Here is a 10,175-nt window from a genome sequence, read left to right as displayed (position 1 = left end):
GAGGACTGCGGGGAAAGGACAGGGAGGACTGAGGGGAAAGGACAGGGAGGACTGGGGGCAAAGGACAGGGAGGACTGCGGGGAAAAGACAGAGAGGACTGGGGGAAAGGACAGGGAGGACTGGGGGAAAGGGCAGGGAGGACTGGGGGAAAGGACAGGGAGGACTGTGGGGAAAGGACAGGGAAGACTGGAGGGAAAGGACAGGGAGGACTAGGGGGAAAGGACAGGGAAGACTGGTGGGAAAGGACAGGGAGCTAACTGCCAGCTGCCTAGGGCGTCTTGGAGACTATCTCCAAGAAGGTAAGAAAAAACAAAGGGAGGAAGAAAAGAGGGAAGGAGGGAGGAAGGAGAGGGGGAGGGAGCGAGGTGAGTGGAAGACAGAGAAAGGGGGAGGGATGGAAGGGGAGGGAGGATGGCGAGAAGAAAACATTCTTCATATTTACGTTTCTGGAATGTAGCTCACAGTTACTCTAGGCCTTGATATCCATGGTTTCACATCTGCATGATTTCCAACCACTGACAGAAAATATTCACATGGCACTGCTGAACAAGTATAGACCTTTTTTTTTAATGGGTCTGGAGAGATGGTTCAGCAGTTAAGAGAACTGACTGCTCTTCCAGAGGTCCAGAGTTCAATCCCTAGCAACCACATGGTGGCGCAACCATCTGTAACAGGACCCAATGCCCTCTTCTGGTGTGTCTGCAGACAGCTACATATACTCATATACACAAAATAACAAATAGTTTTAAAAAGACTATCATCTAACAAGTATCTTCACATTCTATATTGTTTTAGGCATAATATGCAATCTAGAGATGGCTCTGTGAACTCCAGAGGGCATGTGAGGTCACACACAAACATATCCTTGAGTGGTCCTTGTTAAAATTCTTTCTAAACTCCACTCCACATTTATCTGGCAACAGCCAGGTATGCTCCACCTGACAGTTACCTGGCAACAGCCAGGTAGGCCTGACCCACTATAAAAGGGTCTCTCTCTTGATCTCTTGCTTCCCTCTTGTTCTTGCTCTCCCCGCTTCCAGTTGCGCCCCTCTCCCCCTCCCACGTGCTCAAGGCCAGCCTCTATCTCTCTACTCTTTCCCTTTCTGTGCCTTTCTCTGCCTCTACCACCCTCTTAACTCCCCTCCCCATGCCCTGAATGAACTCTATTCTATACTATACCATGACTGGTCCCTCAGGGGGAAGGGATGCCTCAGCATGGGCCCGCGGAGACATCTCCTTTCCCCATACCTCACCACACTTCTCCGTAGAACATATTCCTTTTCTCTTCATCTTTTTATAAACACATCAGTCCTGGAACCAGTTATCCATAGATCACTGAGGACAACAGCGCCATCCTTATGAGCAGCCTGCAGGCCACTCCAGTTCCCTGATCTCCCTACCTTCTGCAGGCACAGTGTCTGAGGTTCCTTATACTGCTATTTGTTAGAAATTGTGTATTCTGTTCAATTTAAGGCCTGCCTGGGCAACTTAGAGAGACACTTTCAAAATAATATATTTTTAACCCAAAATGCATTTATCGAGAGGGTTTCCCATTGTCTTGATTTGGGGTATTTTTTACTCCTGTTTTGTCATGAAAGAATATCCTGTCAGCCTTGTTTTTCTACCTATAGGCTGACAAGGCAGTGGAGCAGACAACACAGCAGGCTATCCTTTGTGTGGGGGATTTAGCAACATCCCAGGCATTTCGCTGCCGTCCACCTTCCAAGCAGGAACTGGAGCTCTGAACCACAGCTTTCTTCTATGTTTCCTCTCCTCCTTTTTTGGGGAGGGATGAAGGCGATCCTCTGTGTGAGTGATATAATCATCTCTGAGGATCTTTAAAGGGACAGAGATTTGGTTTGGTGATAGAATGCTTGCCTGTATCACACAAATATGTAAATAGATAGGTGTAAAACAAAATAAGGATGAGAGCTGGAAGAGGCAGGCAGGTGGTACAATGATTGCTTAGTACACACAATGCCCTAGATTTAGCCTCAGTAAATAAATAAATGACTCATTCATCCTCCAGAAAACAACACTACGAAGACTTTAGAATAAAAAAAATTGATATGCAGAGCTTTTAAATGCTATTTTTCACCAATGAGTTATTTAAGGAATGCTATCATGTTACCTATCAGTTTGTATTTAGCTAGCTTATGATTTATTTATTTATTTATTTATTTATTTATTTATTTATAATGAAAGGAAGCATTTTGTTTTGGTATCTTATTCGGAGTGGAGCAGTCCCTGATCCATTGGCCCCTATGCTTTGGGCCTATGACAAAGAGGCACATTGTGGATGAAGCATGTGGCACAGAAAACACACTCATCTCAATACTGTGAAACACAGCAGAGGAAGAGGGAAGCCTGAGAACCAACTACAGCTTCTAATAGTGCAGCAAAAATGACCTCAAGACCTCCCATGAGGTCCTCCTCTGGGAATTCCCACTTCCTCTGCACAGTACCAAGCTGGGAGTGAAGCCTTAAACACAGAGAGTTTAGAGAGCATCCCAAATGCAAATTATGGCAGGGACAGATTCATACCCCCTTAAACATTATAGAATGTAGACATACCTATATTAAAACATCTCAGGCTACTTCACAAATGTATACAGTTTATTGTATCATTTAAAACTGTTTTAAGGCTTACTTTTATATATATATTTTTTGGAATTATAATATAATTACACCATTTCCTCTTCTTCCCTTCCTTTAATGCCTACCATGCATTGCTCTCAAATCCATGAACTTTTTTTTTCTTTTTTTAAAATTTATTTATTTATTTATTTATTTATTTATTTATTATTTTCTTTATTTACATTTCAAATGCTATCCCGAAAGTTCCCTATACCCCACCCCCGCCCCTGCTCCCCTACCCACCCACTCCCACTATTTGGCCCTGGCCTTCCCCTGTGCTGGATCATATAAAGTTTACAAAACCAAGGGGCCTCCCTTCCCAATGGTGGCCGATTAAGCCATCTTCTGCTACATATGCAGCTAGAGACTCGAGCTCAGGGGGTACTGGTTAGTTCATATTGTTGTTCCACCTCCAGGGTTGCAGCCCCCTACAACTCCTTGGGTACTTTCTCTAGCTCCTCCATAAATTCATGAACTTTTATTCTGTAATTGGTGGTGGTCGTGGTCGTGGTCGTGGTCGTGGTCGTGGTGGTGGTGGTGGTGGTGGTGGTGGTGGCAGCGGCAGCGGTGGTGGTGGTGGTGGTGGTGGTGGTGGTGGTGTGTGTGTGTGTGTGTATGCAACCTGCTCAGTCAGTACAATGTTACCTATAAGCATCTGATCCCAGGACCTACTGCTGTATTACATAAACAGTTAGAGGGCTTTTTCCTGGAAGGCTATTTCTCCCACTCTCAGCATTTTCAGTTGTATTCAGCTTTTAAAGAACACCTTGGGGCTGGGGAGATGTCTCCATGGCTAAAGCAGTTGCTGCTGAACCAAGGAGCCACAGAAGCCACATACATGTGATTCCAGTCTTGAAAGGCAGACATGATTCCCAAAGACACTGGCTGGCTAGCAAGACTATCTGCACTAGTGAGCTCTGGGTTTGACTGAGAGACCCTGCCCTAAAAGAATGATAGAGAAACTGTGAATACGGAGTCCCAACCTCAGGCCTCCGTACATGTTCACTTCACACACACACACACATACACACACAAACACATGATTGGGTGTGGGGGGGGGAGCATTTTTGCCATATAAGGAACCATAATCAAATGCTATTTGAGGCATTTACATTTGGAGGCATATTCCTTTGTATGGACATGTAGCAGGTGGGTCTGATGCTAAAGTCCTGTTCCCAGTTGGTTCTTGATTGATCACTAAAGATGCCACCAGCCAATTGCTGGGCAGAAGGAAAGAGGCTGGAGTTCCAGGTCCTGGCAGGCAAGCTAGCAGATGCCGGAGAAGAGGAAGATTTTCAATATGCTTTGGAGGGAGAAAAGGTGACCAGCCATGTTGAGATCTCGGGTGGAGCAACCATAGGCCGTTTCCCCAGGCCGAGATTAGAAACACAACTAAACCTGAGGGAAGTTGTGAGATGCTGAACAAGGAGAAAGTAAATGAGCAGCTGATGTTGAGGGCAGACTTAAGGTGCCGAGCTGAGAATACTGGGAAGGGCACACAAGCAGTGGGAGATTAGAAGCACCCAGCAATTGAGCCATAAGGCAGGTTGAAAAATAAGTTAGTGTGTGTGTGTGTGTGTGTGTGTGTGTGTGTGTGTGTTTCATCTGCAGGTCCAAGGGAACCTGGATGGGGCTGGAAGCACCGTTTGCCTGGATCATAAACCAGGGTCGCAAAAACTACATGGTACATGGACACATGCCTCTTAATTCGTATTTGGATTGCTTGCTTTGGTTTTTAAATGGGATCTCATTATTTCGGTCATGCTGTTCCCTAAACTCAAATGACCCTCTTGCCTCAGCCTCTTGTACAGCTGGCTCTACAGGTCTGTATCACCCTAGACAGCTGAATCTCTATTTCTTTACTACATCTCCGGCCAGACCCAGGTTCACCTCTGCTCACTTGCAGCCCAATATAGCTCTTGAAAAGGGCTCAGGAGGGCTCCCAACCACCCTGGCACGAGGGAAAAGCTCCTCGGTCATTTTTTTAAAAGTGTCCTTTTGTTTGTCTGCTTGGTTTTTTACGTGCTAGAGGCATAAGTTAAGTATATTTCTAAGACAGAGATTATACTTTGGGGGGTTTGACAATACTGCTGCATTCCAAGAGTTTAACAAAAGTCTATGATTCAGGAACTTTAAAAACATCCTTAAAGTACTACAGTCAAGATCTTGTATTGTGAGAATATTTAAAGATTGCGAAATCTTCCTTTGAGTTTCCATGAGGGGAAATTTCAAAACATACATCTTTCTGGTGCTGGAAAAATCAAGACTGTATATTTTAAAATATACAACTTCCTGCTGGAGGTCTTGGCCTGGGAAGAGTCCGCGCCCTCTCCCCCTCTGGTTCACTCTCCATCTCTTTTCCCTCCCTTCCTCCATCCATCCCCTTATCACCCTCCAAGGAAAGTTGGCAATGAACCTGCAGACCAAGCAAGGCTGGTAAGAGGAACCCCAAGGGAAAAGCAATTCTGAGTGGTTTGAAGGGAGGGGCCCCACAGGCAAATGACTGGATGGTGCAGGGTGTGGGGGGTATCACTTCCTTTGTGCCTTCTCCCTTCGGCTGAGTTCTGTTCTCAGCAATACAGCTTTCCCGTGGAAAGCAGAAGTGGTCCTCCCTCTTCGGAGAGCCTCACAGAGACCAGTTTCTCCATTCCCTTGGCCTCATGGGAGTCAACACTTATAGGAAGAGTGGGGCACCTAATTGAACCAAGAACCAAGTAGCCTTCAGGACTTCAGGAACCAAAGTGAACATTGACCTAACTCTGCGGTCTCCCCTGTGGACTCTCTGCACTCAAAAGGATTACCTTCAAATTGGTATAGATTCACAACAAATGTTTTACTAGTTCAGAGTAAGGAGAGAACTAGAGGACGTATGTTCAAGAGCAGCTTCCAATCAAGGTGGCCTGGAGTCAGAAAGGTGACCAGGGACATTTTGGATGCTCTCAAAAAGGTGAGATTGGGCACAAAGGAAAATAATGAATTTGAAGTATAAACTGTAGGAAAGAAAAAAGACAAACTGAAAAATAGTCCAAGCTACACACATAGGAACTAAGGCTCCTCCTTGGTCAATAAAGTATTTAGGAAATTGTCTCTCAAACTGATGTGTGAGCCAGACATGGTGTCACACACCTGTAATCCTACACTTAAAAGGAGGGAAGCTATATCAGGAGTTCAGGGTCATCCTAAGTTTCATAGTGAGTTTGAGGTATGTCTGGGACGTTTGAGACCAGGTCTTGAAAACAAGACAAATGACTGTACTTTCGCATTTGTGTGGTCTTATATGACACTATTTATAACAACACCAATTAGGGATCTCAGTCTTATGAACTGTGATTGTGGGTACCAGTGTCTGTGGGTTCAATAATGAGCACAAGTATAATCCCTCCCCATAATTGGTCAAGTAGAACCATGCCAATCTTGGGGGGTGGGGGAGAAGAATGTTTTTGTAAGATGGCAGGAGTCACACTGGAAAGGCATCAGCAATTGATAAAACACAGTAAAAATCAGCAGAACTTCCAGAGAACTGTGTCCCAACTGTGAACACAACTTTTAAGAAGCAGTTTCATGGCAAACAACAAATTCAATGGCTTATCCAATAAAAGGGCTGGAGAAGGAGAGCCGGAGCAAAATGAAGAAAAGATTGAATGACTAAGAATGAAGAACTAAGGCTATGGCAGACTGTACTTGCCAAAATCTGATATAATTATGTAAGCTTGTTATTCAACATTACAGGGAAGTCCTAGTTATCTCAAGTCAAAGACAGGAGACGGCATAAGTCTTGACACTGACCTGTTACACACTTTCTAGTCCCTCTGTAGCCACCCATTTTCTACACTTGAGTGTCTCCCCTCAAATGGGAACTTAAATGTTAGAAATGACGACAGAGTTCAGTTTCACAATGTAAGCATCAGGAAACTAGGCAGCTGTAGAAATATTTCAGTATTTCTGACTGGAAAAGCAGCTTCCCCTTCCATTTCCTTCTCTTCATTAAAAGATAGGAAGCAATGACTGCACATGAATCCTGGGACTCTGGCTTGCCCACGGCAGACACCCAGAAAGTGGTCACATGGTCTTGGGGTCTTAAGGGTTTTCTAGCTTCATCGTGAATGATGCTCTTATTCTAAGAAGCATAAGGAACTGGTAGAGTTCATGGCCAAGCTATTTCTAGCAATGGCAGAGAATTCTTTTGACAGTTAGTCCTTGGACATTTCTGGTTAACTACTAAGTGTCGCAACCAAGGCAGTTACAGCTGATATACAGGTTGTCACCATAGCACGTATTATGGACTGTCCACACCTAAGGGGACACATTTCTGAAAATATAGAAGATGGTTTCCTGAAGACCTACTTCTACATATCCCCATACTTGTTTTTTTTTTAAACCTACCAAATAAGTAAAGAAAATTGCTTCATAGTTCTCTTTCACAAATGTGCATTAATTAATAAATTTATTTTAAGTAATTAACTGTTGGCAAAGTAGGAAAAACACACCTATACTATCCAAAGACCATTTAACCTTTTAACTAAGATAAACTCCTGAATCTCTTTTTCATGCCTGCCCTGGCCTATCCTGTGGGGATCCATGAGGGGGTCCAAATGAAGTCAGCATTGAGAGCCTCAGAAGTCACAAACAATGACTTCTGAGCAAGCAAGCAAACAAACAAACAAAACGAAGTATCATCTTCATGGCTAAGAACTGCTCAGAAAGACTCCAGGCTGGTACCATTGCCAATACGTCACCGGTTAATGTCCTTCGGTGCTGGGTTAATCTATGTATCTGAGGGATCACTGGTCCCAGTGAGCTGCAGCAATGTCTCATGCTTTATATGTGTGCATATTGTATTCCTATTTAGGAAATCAGTACAGGTTTATCACAGGGTTCCAAGTAGTATCTCTGAAAGAACCAACGCTAATCTCGGGTGTTCCTGTAATTTGTTTCTGAACAGAAACACTGCAGGATCTAGGAGGTCTTGAATGACTCTGATTTGCAACGCTATGTAGGACTACTTTTTCTGCTAAAAGGAAAGCGCTGGCCACAGAAGGGGAGTATCACAAAGCAACCAAAGACTCTAAAATGCATTCGGGTGTCTGCCTCTACAGAAACTGCCTCATGTTCTCCAAGCCATGCAGAGAACAGTCCTGACCAGGGATTTCCATCGAAGGTTCTGGTGCTATTCTAAAATGTCCTCCTGCCCTTGTTACAGAAACCAAGACAGAAGCCCCCCAACTCCTTCCTCCTTCTAAGTCATCTTCACTGAGCACTTATCAGGCACCAGGCACTAGGACTTCATGTGGGACAAGACAGAGAACGCTGTTGTCTTGGCATTGTCATTGTCTGGATGAAAAGCCCGTGAACATGGACATATATCAATATAACTGATGCTGCCATGGCCCAAGTGGCTGGTCCAAAAGTTCAGCTCTGGCAAACGGTGCTTACACCACAGTTCCTGAGCTCTCTTCCTTCACACCTACTGTCCTCTTCCATGGCTCAGAAAGTTACTCCACTTGCATACAGCCCAAAAGGCTCATCACCAAGGCTCTTGGGAGCCTAATTTTAAAAACAACAAAACCCCCAAATCGCCCTGCCTTTTTCCAAATGAGGACCTGGATAGGCAGCAATCTTGAGAGGAGGAGAGTTTTATATCACTTCAGAAAGGCCCAGGAAGCTCCTGCACCCACAGGGCAGAGCCTATTTCCCTAAAACATGTTATGGGTGTTAACTGCACAGAGAGAAAACACCTTACAGACAGCTGAGCTTCAGAGCAAAGAGTCCATCATCTTCCACTTTAGGTCTTTGGGCCTCTTGAACTGAGGGGATCTGAGGAACCTCTGGGGTAGAACACTTTTCAGGTGTTTATTAAATAGATTTTCAAAAGTCAGCTAGCTCACTCAGACATGTGGTCTCAGGTTTAAAAATCACCAAGCTGCCAACCACCAAAGGCCTCCGTTTCTACAGATGATCAATTGTACCAAGTAACATCCATATAATACGCAGAATGTCCAAGGACCTTCTCAGTGTACTAAACCTACGAAGTTGTCAATCAGGGATAAACCCAAACGGAGAACTTCAATAATCCTCAGTCACATACAAGCTGAGAGACTGCATGGTCTAGATTCCCACCTGCATTCTGAACAGCAAAGAAGTTGGGCGGATTAGCATAATTAACAAAAACACCAGTACTCCAAGAAATAAAAGAGACAACCACAAGTAGTAGCCCCAAGTAGTGGGGACTATTAGAAAAAACACTACACCAACAGCATAGGGAAGGCACTATAGTCAGCCAAGATAAGGCAGGCAAGTGGGAACTGTCGCACGCACCCTTCCCCCACTCAGAAGGAAAGGCATCCCTGAATTCTTAAAATAACTCTAGCTTCCTCTTGGCCAAGGCGTCGGACGACTCCTCTGCGGGCTGACAGAAGTCGAGCTACGCGGGAGGTCGAGCTCCAGCCTCTGTAGCAGCCGTTCGACGTCACCACCTTGCCTAAAGTCACCAGGGACCTCAGCTTTCAGCCAACCTTAGAGAGGGGCTGGGTTCAAACCCCCCTTCTCATTCCTGGGGACTCAAGGTCCGACCGGGAGACTAGATACTGGATCCCAGGAGACTCCCACCGCGCTACCTTTCGGAGTGGACTCAGGCTTCCCTGCCAGGCAAGAAAAGCTGGAGAAGGGCATGCGAGAGACTTGACGCCAAGGACCCAGGGGCGCCTACCCCGTGTGCACCGCCCACCACGCCTCTGCGCCGCTCCGCTGCGGACACCTGCGGAGTCGCCGCCCTCGCGTCCCCGCTCGATCGCCCGGGCGAGTCACAGTCTCCTAAGGCTGAAGGAGTCTGGATGCTCTCACCACCCGGGGCGAGCGCCACCAAGAAACAGTGCGCGACCTCTGCTGCGGGAGCCGTGGCTGCACCGAAACCCCGAGTCCCAAGCCAAGAAAGTGACCTGTGCTCCGGTCTATGACCCAGCCCGGTTCCCTGCCCGGTCCACCCTAAGTACCCACCCTGCGCTCAAACCCCCGACTCACTCGCTCGTGGTGGAAGTTTCGGGGCGGCGGAACTCCACGGTGACTTCGGTTAAAAGCTGCTCACGCGACGGGATAGCCCTGGGGGGCCCGCCTGGGAAGCAGCTGCGGGCCCGGGTCTTAGGACGCGTGGCCGGGGCTTGCGGGCACACTGCTCGAGGAACAGTGCCCGTCCTGCAGCAAGCTACTAGCTGCAGAACGTCGGCCGGGAGGCGCCCAGGCCCGGCTCGGTGGGAGAGGAACTGGCTGTCGCTGGGCTCGGCCGAGAGGTCCCAGCTACTTCCTGGTGCTCGGATTTGCATACTGTGCTGGGAGGGCGGGGAAGTGACCGTTTGGTTCCTGTCCAAGGTTTGGTATTTGGTGTAGCCGTCGCGCAGGGTTTTGCAAGCAAACAGACTTTGGAGACCCAGCATGCAAGTTAGGAGAGTGGCGGCAGCCTCGGAAACAACCTTCTCCCCTAGGGCTGCATGGACGATCTAGGGGTTCTCAAGGGTCGTGAAAAACATTCACCCTACTTTGCTGTT

The 10,175-nt window shown here is 46.6% G+C and overlaps 1 protein-coding gene across 2 annotated transcripts in view; it reads right to left on the bottom strand.

Annotated features, from left to right (window-relative positions):
• Lyn (LYN proto-oncogene, Src family tyrosine kinase) overlaps positions 1-9,931 on the bottom strand; it is a 111,012-nt gene extending 101,081 nt beyond the window's left edge. For both annotated transcript variants that reach the window (XM_021222387.2, XM_021222388.2), the window contains exon 1: positions 9,655-9,931. The gene's annotated coding sequence lies outside the window, so the exon portion shown is untranslated. The remainder of the gene's footprint in view (positions 1-9,654) is intronic.
• Between the last annotated feature and the right edge of the window lie 244 nt (positions 9,932-10,175).

This window comes from Mus pahari, chromosome 22 (genome assembly GCF_900095145.1).
Source record: "Mus pahari chromosome 22, PAHARI_EIJ_v1.1, whole genome shotgun sequence".
Taxonomy (NCBI): domain Eukaryota; kingdom Metazoa; phylum Chordata; class Mammalia; order Rodentia; family Muridae; genus Mus; species Mus pahari.
Note: the sequence above shows the minus strand (reverse complement) of the source record. Positions and strands in the feature narration are given on the sequence as shown.